Source organism: Xiphophorus couchianus, chromosome 4 (assembly GCF_001444195.1).
Source record: "Xiphophorus couchianus chromosome 4, X_couchianus-1.0, whole genome shotgun sequence".
Lineage (NCBI taxonomy): Eukaryota > Metazoa > Chordata > Actinopteri > Cyprinodontiformes > Poeciliidae > Xiphophorus > Xiphophorus couchianus.
The window spans coordinates 27,030,513-27,044,907 of record NC_040231.1 but is presented as its reverse complement, the minus strand read 5'-3'; positions in this window follow the sequence as shown (position 1 = coordinate 27,044,907).

The following is a 14,395-nucleotide window of genomic DNA, read 5'->3' as shown; positions in this document are numbered from 1 at the left end:
AAATACTTCTGGTATGACTGTATAACTTTAACAAATAACCCATTCGATTCAGTACATTACAAATGACTGCAATATCCTTTTAAACCGAACGAGAATTATTTTAACATGCTCCATCATGAATTTTATTGAATGACAAAATATTTTAGATAATTGGTTTTTAATTATAAAAACCAATTAGTTTTGTTTTAACTCAAATATCTTGTCCCTTTTCCTCAGACCTTTTGTATTTTTAACTGTCAAAATAAAATTATATGGATTTGCTTTTAACTATTTTAATAGCTTTTACATTTTTTATCCTGCACAAAATATACTTTAATTTTTAAGCAATGTAGCTTTTAACTGTATCCACTGTTTTAACATTACAATATTTTATCTCTTACACAAGAAAACTACAAACTGCTCCGTTAATACTGTCTCTTCATGCAACCATTTACTCATTGAGTTTGACAACATTGTTTCTGTGTTATTGAAATAACCCATAAAGAAAAGACACCAGAAAAATGTCTTTTACCATTTCAAAAGTGAAAAATACAGTAAGTTCAAAATGAATTCAATCTCTAGTCCTTCAACTGTTTCTTCACATGTACAATGTTCGCTAGCATTAGCATTAGTTAGCCTCCCGAAATACGTCCCGTTTTCTACACAATGTCACTCCAAAGCTGTACAAAGTGACCCACCAGTTGACTCTCGAGTCTATAACCTCTTAACTCTTAAAGGACAAAACATTTATGCATCAAAATACATTTTTACTGACCTGCGATATAGAAAAGACGAGACACACACGTTGAGCTCCTTTCACCTTCAACAGGAAGATTTATTCTTCTGGTGCTCAATCTTTTCTTGGTCACTAACGCGGCAGCGCCCCTAGCGGCCATGTGTAGCATTGCACGGACTAACTGAAATAACACAACAGAACTTATTACGATGAGAAATTAAAGATACAAATGAAAAATTATGTTGGGGTGCCTATTTTCTTACTTCTTGGTTTTGTTTACTAACAACTTGTTCTCCACCCCTCTACACAATATATGTATATATATATATATATATATATATATATATATATAAAGGTCCTGGGTTCGATTCCCGGCCCGGGGTCTCTCTGCACGGAGTTTGCATGTTCTCCCTGTGCATGCATGGGTTCTCTCCGGGTTCTCCGGCTTCCTCCCACAGTCCAAAAACATGACTGTCAGGTTAATTGGTGTCTCTAAATTCTCCCTAGGTGTGAGTGTGTGTGTGTGTGCATGGTTGTGTATCCTGTCTGTCTGTTGCCCTGCGACAGACTGGGGACCTGTCCAGGGTGACCCCCGCCTCTCGCCTGGAACGTTAGCTGGAGATAGACACCAGAACCTCCAGACGCACTAGGGACAAGGGTGTAAGAAAATGGAAGGATGGATATATATACTGTATATACAGTATATTGTTTGTTTGTTTGTTTGTTTTTTATACACAATTTCTACTTTGAGACATACTCTAAGTGAGAGACAGCCCATATTTCTCAGATTTTTTCAGTGGCAGAGTTAAGGTTGACATTGAATGGCCAGATGTTGCAACATAATCATATCTGGCTGTAAAACTTTTATGAGGCATTAGACCTCATGGCCAAGGATGCTGCTGATTATAGGGCCAGGGAGAGGAGGAGGGGGACGCCAGGGGAATTTCTAAAGTTGCAACAATGAGCCTGCTTTTTTTTTTTATCTGATAAGGCCTTCGCTTTGAAATTATTCCGCACATATTAGCCTACATGTTACTTCACTCTACATATTCTGACATTAGTCGGTGTTGTGAGAGATGGGAGTAACTTCCGTTTCCCAAATCTTAATGGCTGCTTATGTAGGCACTCTTTAACGCAAAATGTCAGCTGAAACACCAAAGGAGATATGAGATTTTTCTAAGGGAGGATTTTTTTTCCCTCCCCTTCTCTGTTATATTAGTTTCAGCATTTTGTCAGCTAAAACCAGATCTCATTTCAACATCATGACTGAAAAAAAAGCGGCTTAGAGCAGATGACACGCCTCTGTCAGAGCCTCCATGCCAGGAAAATGTGGGTTACACAATTACACATAATTCCATAGGCTTCAACAAGAACCCCGTAGTAATGGCGCTTATAGGCGCTTGAAGCCATCCTATTTGAGACATAGCATCTGGACAGAAGAATTCATCCTCTTCTGTACGTCTGCATCTCTGATTCATTAAGACTGACCAAAGGAGAGAGAAAAATCACAGAATAAGGTTAGTCCTGTCACATAGTGGCACAGAGCAAATGTAGCGTGTCACTCTGAATCTGAATAATCCCATCAGCCTCAATTTTCATTCAGGTTTTATTTTATTTTTTGGCCTAAGGAGAAACGCGACAATGAGCACATCTGGTAAACCTTGACAGACATGAGCAAACTATTGCATTCGGTTTTAATTTAAATTTTGAGCTTTTTATCCTTCCCTAAAGAGTGAAATGTCTGGGAATGTGCCGACACAATTTATCATGTTACACGTGCGTCCCAAAACCCAGCAAATTAGAGTTAGAGAAACATATTTGTTTAGGCTAAATCGTAAAAATGAACACTCATATCCAAAAATGTCGTATGTAAAATTATGATGTTGATTTAAACATAGCCACTTGGGTAATGTTTTTTTTGGGGGGGTGGGGGGAGTTTTTTCTTAGCTTGCAGGATCTCCCTTTGATTTAGTAGGTTTTGTCCAGGTGCTCCAGTTTTGTTCCGATGCTGCAAAACTGACTTGCAAGTAATTATTCAGCAAGATACAGGACGGTGGGTCTTATTATTGATGAAACAGTACTAGTTACATTGACAGATTATTTCACTTTTAACATGGGGAAAAAATGTCATCTTATAACTAAAACAAACTGCCAATGTAACTGGTATTTTTTTCATCACTATTAATGAAATGATAAACAAGTGCTTGTTTATCTTGTTTCTCAAGATAAACAAGCACTTGTTTATCTTAAAAAGTTATTTGTATGTTAGCTTTGTGTTATTTCAGGTGTGCAAAGATATTTATATTTATAAATCTTACCAAAATTACTTTGTAAGATTTTGTATTTTTGCATTGCACAGTTAATAAAAACAAGCCTGATTGGCTGAACTGAAGGATTTTTTGCACAACTGTTAGGTCTGAGGGGCGTGCATGAACGTTTCTCTTGTTTCAAACGTCGTTATAAACAGGTGACTGTATGGATCAACCTTTGTGTAGTAATCAGACATAGATGATCGATGGTAAGCTTTCTAGTAAGGGCCCAGCTAGTCTCTTGATTTTTTTTTTTTCTGTTACAAATCATCACAGGCTATGTTGGTTTAAGGACATACAGATGTGTTGCCTTATTCATTATTGCCGTTCTATTAGCTCAGCTTGCTGTTTAATTTAAAACAAGATTTTCTTATATTTTTTTTTGCGGCAGAAGAGGCTTTTCTCTCTGGCTCGTTCTCATTTGATATTGGTAGATTGTGAAACCTGCCAATCAAGATTCTGTGCTCCTAATGCTAAGCTGAATTCTCCTTTGACACTGAGAGCACGCCCTGTTACCCATCTTTCATCATCCTTGCAGGTGTTCGTTTCAGTCGCATTTCATTCTGCAGCTTCTTTGTAGGGTCTGATTATTATAGATAAACTCATCTAGGTCATCTTGTCATGGGCCCTTGTCAATTCTGTACCTGAATCAGAGATGGAAAGTGAGTTTATTCCCTTGTTTTTGCTCCACATGCCAAAATATTATATTGACTTACTGTTTTAAATGCGGATGCTTGGTGGGTGAGTGTGACGCTACCTTTTGCTTTGGTAAAAGAGAAAAGGGGGCACAGTCTGATTAGAATTTGATCTCTAAGAAATACGCTGCTTTTTGCAGCTGTTCGGCCATGTTTTGTTTTAACGTACTGTGTTATGTCTCGTAGGTCTTAGGTATACAACACTTAAAGCAAAACAAAGGGAAGCGTCATCGTTGGTATAACCACACGATAGAAGTAAGCAGTTGTCTGGTTGTTTTAAATAACTCGAACCATAGTACTATGCATAAAAGTCCATTCTTAATATTTCAACGCCTTTGTTCCCAGTGTAATTAAATATAAACTAAAACATATGTTTGTACTGAAATCAGTCGGACGATATTTAGATGACTAAACTTCATGAATTAACAAAATAAGCTGAATAATAAAGGATAGCATAAACACTTGTATTTTTTATGGATTTTTTTGTTTTTAGTTTATTTCATGTATTTGAAAATTAAAGTAAAAATTACACTATTACTATCCATGCTATTTACCTGTTTATTCATTCATTTACTAAGTGACCTTTTTTTAATAATGTGGGTGGATATAATAACTTAAGAGTTTAGAAATTGTGTTCAAGACACATTTCTGTCTGATAAAGCCATATTATTCCGAAACCAGGTTAAGAAGTTGATTGAGAGCACATTTATGCTCACTGAAGGAAAGTCTCCTCTTTTTTATGTATAGAAAATCTACTCTTTGCAATTTACGTAGTAATTATAGCCATTCATGTGTAATGGCAATTGAAAGTAACACATTCACGACAATGAGGGGGATCGCCTCTTTCATCACAAACACCAACCACGTATCATCCTATACTCCACTGAGTGTTTATTACACCCACTGATGAGCAATGTCTGGGGCAGAGTACAAAGGTGATCTTGTAGCTTATGAAAAATTATTTTTAATCAGGCAGATGCAGTGAAGGGACTATCCCCTGGAGCACGATTCAGCACTTCACCTGCTGAGCTCACATTGCATTTCGTCTGAAATGTGTGTTTTCATGCTTCCTTTTGAGATGAAGACATACTGCCCGACTTTCACAGATTTTTAAAAAAGGACTCAGAGTTCACACAAGCAGACACGTTTCAACAAGTTTTTGTTTCACGACTGGAGGACCAGAGATCACATGCTTGACATATCCAGCTGCCTAGGGTTCACACAGGATTCGTCAAACCAGCTAAATGCAAGAGACTCTCATTGTGGGATTCCACTTTAAAGAGTAAACAAACCCACCGGTTGGCAGCACTAATAGGTGATATTCTATCAATTCTGACCAGATTATGTTTTTTTTTTTTAATTCTCCCGACAAAATAAAAGAAATAAAATTTAATTTTTCCGGTTGTTAGTAGGTTTAGTTCAAAATGTTGATTATAATATAATGATATGATTTAATGACTAGACTTGATTGACTGGATTTAGAATTTGTGATAACCTACATATTTCTTCTAAGTGTTAAATATTCTGTCCATAAACACGTAAGTCTTTCAAATCAACAGACAAAATGACCTGTTTATATTTTATAAATAACTGAAAGATTTTAATTTAGTCTATTTTTAAGTCTATGTTCCAAAGTTGAAATGTTTTAATTATTGGTGAGATATGCTTGATACAATCAAATTATTGGAGGCTTTGTGATTAATTCATTGCGATTAATCACATTTTAATCAAATAGCAACATTTGACTAAAGAAAAGTTTTTCAATTTTAATCAATTTTGTCAGTGACAGAGAGTCAATAAATAGACAATATAAAATTACCATATGATGATTGTGCAGCAGTGTGTTCTTGTGTTGTACTTAAATAGTTGTGATTACGTTTTTATTCATGTATTTTCAGGTAGAAATAAATTTTTTTTTATCCATTTTCAGGTGAAGTGTCCTCTCACCTTTTCATTGGCTGCATGTAACATGATGATGGTTGGGTCGGTTATCATTTCCACCTGTATGAATGTGTCCAAGTTTGACAAAAAAATAAAGATCATGTTTAACTGAGTGTGACTGAGGTTGGGCCAAGTCTGTCCCCCTCATATACTTGTAGACGTGTGTCTTTACTCCCTCTGACAGTCACGGGTTGTTCTGCCAACTTATTTTCCCCAACTGTCCCCAACTAGTGCAGAATGATACAGACGTTTTTCCTTGTAGGATTCATGGCTAGTACTGGGCAAAATATTGTGTAGCGTGTCCCCAGCTTTAAACTGCAACCTCTGCCTTTCAGATTGGTCTTCCTAACTATGTATGACTTGAGGAAGCAGTAGAACAAAACGAGATAAAAGTAAATGAAGCACAATGTCATTCTCCTCAGGCAAGGGTAAATTAAACTTTATCAAAGCCAAACTGTAAACCAGTTCTTTTTGCCTGGCAAGGTTAGGTGATTTGCACATTGATGAGGAGGAGACGTTTAGATGCCTCCCGGAGTTCAGTTTAAATCCTGCAAAATCAGAGGAAGAGAGGAAGAGGGAGAGAGAAAGAGAAATGTAACGCATAACTAGACAAAAAAACCACACTCACAGCCAGACCAACCAAGGCATGCAATTACTATGGCACAGTGGTTTGTCCCCCCCGTTTCTTGTTAGTGCTGCATGTTGCTGAGTTCTCTCGAGCGCCGCAGATATACACAGCATCATCACTCCACCGGAACTCCTTCTTCGTTTTCATCACGACATTGATGATGAGGTCTTGAGCTCAATTACTCATTTCACAGCTCTCCTCCACTACCTCAGTAATAATCACCAAGCCCACCACACTGGAGAGCTGGATTTCAGACACACTCCTCTCAGAGAACAGTTGTGTTGTCACTAGATGGGTTTACAGTTTAAACAGACCTGTATCCACACAGCCTGGAGGTGCATGCACACTACAATTACAGTGTTGGACTACATTTTTCTAAGGACTGAGCAAATATTTTATGTCTTTTGCTCTGCATGCGCTAGAATGTTTCCATTCAACTCACCAGTGGCCTCATGTACATTTAGTGGGAATTTCCTTCTGAAAGACGGGACATACAGTTAAACCTAGATATCGGCTTCTGCACAAAGAACTCCAGATGTATGAAACTGCACTTTCTTCTGAATCCAGCCACATGTCCTTTTATATCCAGATCAAGGTGAAACTGAGCGCACATGAGGGAATATCAGAACACTTCCCTTGAATCCCTCCTTTTAAATATTCAAGTAGATTTAGAAATGCCCTACACGTGTGATTCTCCTCCCTCTAAACTCCAAAATCACGTCTAAGTACTAGATGAAGAGGAAGTCAATGGACAGAGAGTAGAGGACGTTCCTTAATTAGGTGCTTAAGAACAAGTTGTGTTATATGGGGAAGATCATAAACTCATCCAGTAACGTTCTTCAATACTTGTATGTATTCCACATGCTATGCGAAAGCTCACCAGTAAGAGTGTGGAGGGGGTATCTCACACTTTGAGTGTTTTCGTTGTGTAAAAAAAAAAAAAAAAGAAAGAAAAACAAAGGCTCTTAGGAACTTAGATGGTTCTGAAACTGCTGTTTAACCAGCAAAATAATAAATCACTCACTGAACTACCAATCTGTACCAATGATGTCAAGACACTATGATGTCTGGGGGTGAGTATGCCTATTAGAGGGATTAATATTAGTACAATTAAGATAAGATAAGATAAGATAAGATAAGATAAGATAAGATAAGATAAGATAAGATAAGATAAGATAAGATAAAAGGAATATGTTCACAATGAAACAATCCCTGGCGCAGTGTCAACAATCAAAGTCTATTCCCAACGATACAGTTCATTAGAATGAATGAAACAAGCATTAAACTTGACCACAATGTGGGTTAGTTGGATTTGCAAGTCACATAAATTCTAAATGTTAATGCTTCCTGTTAAGCTATTTCACCGTGCAGTGCTGCTTGTACAGCAATGTGCATGCAGTCGATAGATTTAATTACACTGAAACACTGGTGTTCAAAGTCAGTGTTCAAGGACCGGTGCCCTGCGTGTTGTAGACGTCCTTTTGTTCCAACACACCTGGATCAACTGAATGGATCAATCGCATGCCTCTGCAAAGCCAGGCGACATGCTGAGGAGGTAATACACCCAATAGAATCAGCTATCTCAAATCTTCAGGCCAACAGTCCTGGGGGACTGGAGTTGAACAATCATCCATCAAGGAAGCAAGTTCTTCCTGCAAATCATGCAGTAAAATTTGATGTAAGCAGCAAAGAAATGGATGATACCATCACACAAATTGCCTTTTGTGCAACTCAGCATCAAAAGGCAGAGTTCCAATCTGTCTGTCAGGTCTCTCTGAAGTGTCTCTGTTAGCAATATCTCAATGTGGTCAGTCGGGCTGTGACCACCACTAGCAGGCAAGGCGAGTGACGTGTCTTGCCCAAGGACACTGACAGAGACAGACAAAGCCGCCCTGAAAAGGCAACGGTTTACGGGATGAACTCCTACCACCATGGCCACTGTCAGATGTAAAGCCATCACCGCCGTTGGATGTTAAACCTTTCTGGCTGTCTTAGCCCCTGAGCATTGGTTTTCTGGTTTTCAACATTCCTTTGCTTTTCTGTGCTTGTGGTGGACAAAGTACTCACTTTCATTACATCAAAGTACTGATCCTAATTGTCAAATGTTACAAACATTAAAAGCAAAAGAATTGTTCATCTAGTACTTAGATGTGATTTTGTAATTTGTTGAATAACTTGACTTTCCTGCAGACGCGGCAAACCTAAAAGCTCAACAACGATATGTTGATGGAAGCGGCGAACAAATTTTAAAACTCAGCCCACTGAACCTCTGCTTGGATGGAAGCGTAGCCACGGGCCAGTACAGCAGTGCCATAAAACTACGAATACAGGCTGGTGTAAAAGCATCACTGCTCAATGAGCCGCACTCATGAGATGTGACAAGTGCTGCTGCCTTACCATATGTTGTCAAATTTATATAGAACAGAAGATTGTGTGAAAAAGCTTAATTCTCCAGCAAATAACGCTGCTATACAGTAATCTATGCAGCGCTCATCTGGACAAGACGAAAACTGATATTTATGAAAAATGCTGCTTTAACATTTAAGGTGAATTTGTAAATATATTGATGGAAGTATTTGTATTAAATTCTCATGTTTCTGCACAGGTAACTAACCTGTGTTTATTTATTATTCCATGCTTTCTTATGCTCTGCGACTTCTTGTTAGTAAATGGAAGTAGACAGAGAAACAGCTTGAGAGGCTGGGGCAGTTTGCTTAATTATAATAAATTTGTGAGTCCTTATCTGTCCTTAGTCAACCTTGGCAATTTTTACTGCACTCGTTTTACTGCGCTCTCCTCTGAGGCGCAGAAAACACCTATCCTCGCGTCAAATATCTACTTAAGACACAAGACAAAGCCTTATCTTCAGGCAGCTGTGAGCGTGTTAGGAGAGTAAATGATTCAGTTCCTCAGTGCAAGACAACTTAGCCTCTGATGCATAGAACTCCTCAGAATTAAAGAAGCAGTCCCTTTCGACTCTCATGTCGTAAATTGATGTTTTCAAATTATATCTTGATAGTGAACGGGACATCTGGTGCTGGAAGAATAACTGCTAGTGACTGAGGGTCACTGTGCGTAACGGAAACCCTGTAAATTCTAGACACTAACAGGTACCATAGAATTGCACAAAAATCCGTGAGGGATGGCGGAGTCCCAGAGCGAAATTCAGTGAAAGAGGTGTACGGAGCCTGGTGCCAGAAGCCCATTAAAATGCTGTCTGCATCGTTTTAAACTGTGTGATTGTGAGTGGGAATAAAAATAGCAGCAGGTATTTTGTTCCATATAACACAGTAGGAGTGTAACAGGTAAAACCTTCTATGGATGCAAACTCGACTAAAAACCCAGCTGTTTAGGATTGTATTTGAAACGTAATCAATTACAAATTTATTGATGGAACTTGACTTAATGTCGTGTTTTGATTGTTGATTCTATGTTGCATTGTGTTTCTGTGTTTGATATGATGTAAAGCACTTTGAAATGCTTTGCTGCTGAAATGTGCTATACAAATACAATTTGATTGATTGATTGATATCTGGAATTTTAACAAGCCCAACACTAAAAACAGAATCTAATTCAATACATCTGATATTAAGAAGTCGGATTTTTCTTTTTCTCACAATGAGTTTTTCAGACAATTACTTATTAAATCAAGAAATGTGACTACCAAGCAACCAGATTGATTACAAAAATGTTCCCTACCAAGATTAACGTTACATCCTGTTAATATGTCATTCCATAACTTTTTATAGTCTTCTGATGCAGCTTAAGTCAAGACACAGTATAACTTAACAGATTTACAGACAACATGAAGGACATGTATGTAAAAGATCCACGTATGTTATTATTTACATTTGAGTAAAAATCTTCCACCAAAACAGGATGTGCTGCTTTGATGATTTTCAAAGACTGATTTTAAGACGTATTTTTGTTAAAGAAAATATTCCAAGGACCACAAATGTGATCATAAAAGAAACGTTTCATTTCAACAACTAATGTCTATGTTGGATACTTGATTTTAAATAAAATATTCTGATTTCATATTATTGTATACTGGATATTATTATATGAATATTTTACTTTATTTCAGAGACTCAATTCACCAAGTGAAGCACATTACATAGATGAAATACGCGGACTGATGTGTTCTAACCTTTGTTTATGGTAATTATGATGACTTTCCATTTATGTGGGCTTAATGACAAGTATATTTAATACCCGCTTAAGGGTATTAAAGGTTGTTCAAACCTTTTAATACCTTTTGAAGGTTGCTATTAAAATGTACTTTTAATCTAACTGACCAGCCTCATTGGGACACATCCTCTAGTTTATTGAATTGGACCATCTTTGCTTATTTTCTAAATATATGTGCATTCACACGGCCCTGGTAGGTAGAAAACACAAAGTAGTGAAATTGAACTTCCTAAAATTGTATAAGCAGAGACTCTTTGTGTTTTAATAAATTGTTACTTTTTCTATAGAGGGTCAGGTTGGTTTAAAAAGATTTTCTACCTGAATAAAAAAAATAATCATTAGAAAACTTTGATTTACTCAAGCTTTCAAAAGATACCATGACTAATTAAAAAAAAAAAAGATAGACCAAATCTGTGAGGGGAAAATACTTCTTCACATCACGACTTACTCGCTAACGGTAAAATGACCCAAATGACAAAAGCGCTTGAGATCTAAGAGCTCCCGCAGTTGCACCTACACTGAAACACTCTCTACCAACTTAGTTTTTACAGCTTTGCTTTAGAAGTGTAGAAAATTAGTGACTAACGTCTGATTAAAAATTTCTCCATTTGCATAAGAACTTGCAAGCATTTCGATTGTCAACATTCTCTTCTCGGGCTTTCTATGAGTTTCACGCTCTAATTCAATACAGCAATGGGGCTCTTCTGCCAATCAGAGGCACACTGACAGAGGAGCAGGTGCTTGATGTCATGCTGCAGCGACTCCATTGGTTGATTTACTTCTGAAAAAAAATAAAATACTCCAAAAATATTGTCCATTTATCCTTTTGTGTTTTTTTTAGCAATCCCTTGGTTAGGGTTAAATAGAGGTTTGATAAAGTCACAAACGCTTCAAGACAGGAAAACTGAAGAATAAAAAACAAAACTGTACCTTACACAGGTGAAATCTTTTACACGAGTAGTGTTAGGATTCAGCGTGGGGCCACAGGAGACAGGCTGCGATGAAAACAAGGTGCAAATTCTAATGCGAAAGTTGATACGAGAACAAAAAAAAAATCCTAGTTGCCAAACATAAATACAGCAAGCAGGCAAAGGCTTACACACCCTTCAGCGAGGTTCTCAAACGGTAGAAAGAACAAACGGTGTACAACGTGTAACAAATGTTCCAAGGCACAAACCAAGAATGCTGAGTATATGTTGGAAGAAGTATGGAAAGTGGAAGACAAATAACAAATACAGAAGAAATGTAGAAGCTAAATACAAAGGGACTTCCAGGGAGAACAGGGAGTGCAGAAGCTGCCAACAGAGAGATGAACTGCGAAGATGCGGCTTGGAAACAGATGCACAAAGAAAATAACACTTTAAAATATGAGTGCAGTAAGCACATCCTCCACTAAAAACAACTTCAACCAAAGCATCCAGATAAAATATAGCAGCTTATTCCTTTGCCCGTGTCTCAACTCCCCATCGAGGATTAAGAACAAATGGATTAACCAAACTAAATGAATAACTCAGCAGGTGACCAACAAAATCTACCATGACAAGTGGATGTCAGTTGAGCTCAGTTGGTACACACCCACACAATCCTGAAAGGAGATCCGATTTCTCTGAATAAATTAAATTGCAAAAAGGATTTGCATGTTCACTGGAGAGTTGTTAGCAAAAAAAAAAACAAGCTTGTTTCTGCAGTCAGAAGTAATGAGTACCAGACTAAACATATTTACTTTCTCCATGTGTCCACTTGGTTGCGAAATAAAATATCCAGAAGCGAGGCCAAGTCTGTGGTGACTGGTCATTTTGGGGTGTTGGAAATTTTGCCACTAGCCTATACAGGATGCCCGGAGATGTTGGGTCGCCATGGTGATAAGGTTTATGACAGTCAGGGGGCACGTGGCACGTACGTAAGGAAAATACCTATGAAGTAATCAGATGTTTACTTCGTGGCACTTCCAGAAAAAGCACTCATCTCTTAGCAACAGATAAACAAATATTGTTATTGTTCAAAAAACATAGGATTTCTTCTGCTCTTTTGAAATGCTACTTATCTTATGCTATCTATGAATTCTGCAGTTGGTGAATTTTGCAGCAAAGACAAAATGCTGTAACATAATATAAATCAGAGCAGAGTGTAACTAATAACATGAATAATCACTCAGCACCGTGCAAAAGTGTCGAGAGCCAGAGATCCCATTTTGCAGAAAACAGAAACTGAAATATCAAACCAAAACAGAACAATTTATAATATAGCTAAATATACTTGTATATGACTTACAAAGGGCTCTGCATACACAGAGGCACACTGGCTTATCTAAAGCATCAGTTTTAGCAAAAGTTGAAAAGATGACCAAAATAAATTCAGCTCCAAGTTCCACATCAAACTCCGATTCAAAGTTGTACTGACCAACATCATCAGTGAGTCTGAACATTTTGGACATAACACAGAGAAAGAAAGCGGTTTAAGAGATACCTCTTGACATGTAACAAGGTGGTTCCATATTTGTCCGATCACACAGCTCTTAACTCTTTAGGCCACGTTCTCCAGTATACGGCATACAGTCTGCGCTTATGGCACCTTTTAAAGCCGTTTTAGGGCCTCTCAACGCACTTGAAATTTCATTGTGTTTCTGATTCTTCCCTCTGAGGTCCACACACACACGCACACACACACACACACGCACGAAAACACTCACCCTGCTCTCATATACAGTATATTGCTTTCTGTATAAGCAAGGCTATTTTCTCAACTACCTCTCTGATGAGCGTATAGGGGCCAATGTGGGGTTCAGCGTCTCAGCCAAGGACACCAACACATGCACAGGCTGAGGATCAGAAATGACCTCCCTAGCCACAGGCATACTGTGCTGCTCTCTTTGAGATGCATTTGCAAATATCGTTGAACATAAGTGCCGGTGGTATTCATAATATGAGCAATATAAACTTTATGTCTTTTTATTAGGCACAATCTATAACGGATCAACTCTGTGTTGAGAATGTGGCAGATAAGATTCACATCATACATTTTTTTTTTTTAGCCTTGAGCTGCCTTTATCATGGTGTCGAACAGTGGGTTTCGGTGTTGCCTGATAAGGCCACGGGGTATAATAACATTCAGTTATTACAGCTGAAGTCAAGTACCAGTGGAATCAATAAAGGTGAGGTAGAGTATAACTGATCCTGCCACACAAACAACAGCTTGAAGAAACACAATGAACTGCATGCATTATAATCCTTTGCAACATTTGTTGGTTCTTCAAAGTTCTATTGCTGTTTGAGGTCCCATTACTGTTTTAAAAACCAAGCCCTCTTTTATTGAAGGAGTTAAGTTTCTGCTCGCTTTTTGGTCTCCAATTTTACTCACTGTTGTGTGCACACTGCGTAGCTTCAAACCATTAAAGCTCAGGCCGAGTCTCTTTCGAGTTTCATTCATTCTTCCTCCTAATAAAGTTTTGTGACTCCACAGGGAAGGCAGTTAACTGGAAAGTGGTGGTGCACACAATTTGGAGTGCAAAAAATCCGAATTTGCACGACAAAAAAAAACAACAACTCCACTTTCAAGCTGCCAGTTTGCATAATGTTCCACAAAAGGTGCATCAAAGTCAACCAGAGGTCTTCTTTCAAAAGGGGCATCTGAGTTTTCCTCTGCTGACTTTCCAAGGTAACCACACCAGGGATGCATATTGTGAGGAAGAAAAAAAATATTAAAGTGCTTGCCTTTACACATACATGAACTGAAATCAAATTCCTTTAATTTGGACTTAGCATGTCCTTTGCAACTTTAACAGCCTGAACTCTTTTTTATAAAAGCTTTCCACAAGACCTATGAGTGTTTAAACAAATTACCCATAGTTGTGGTGTTCAATTTCAAGGAGCGTATTTGTCAGGTCACACTTTGTGCTTGCAGACTGTTTCAGTTCATC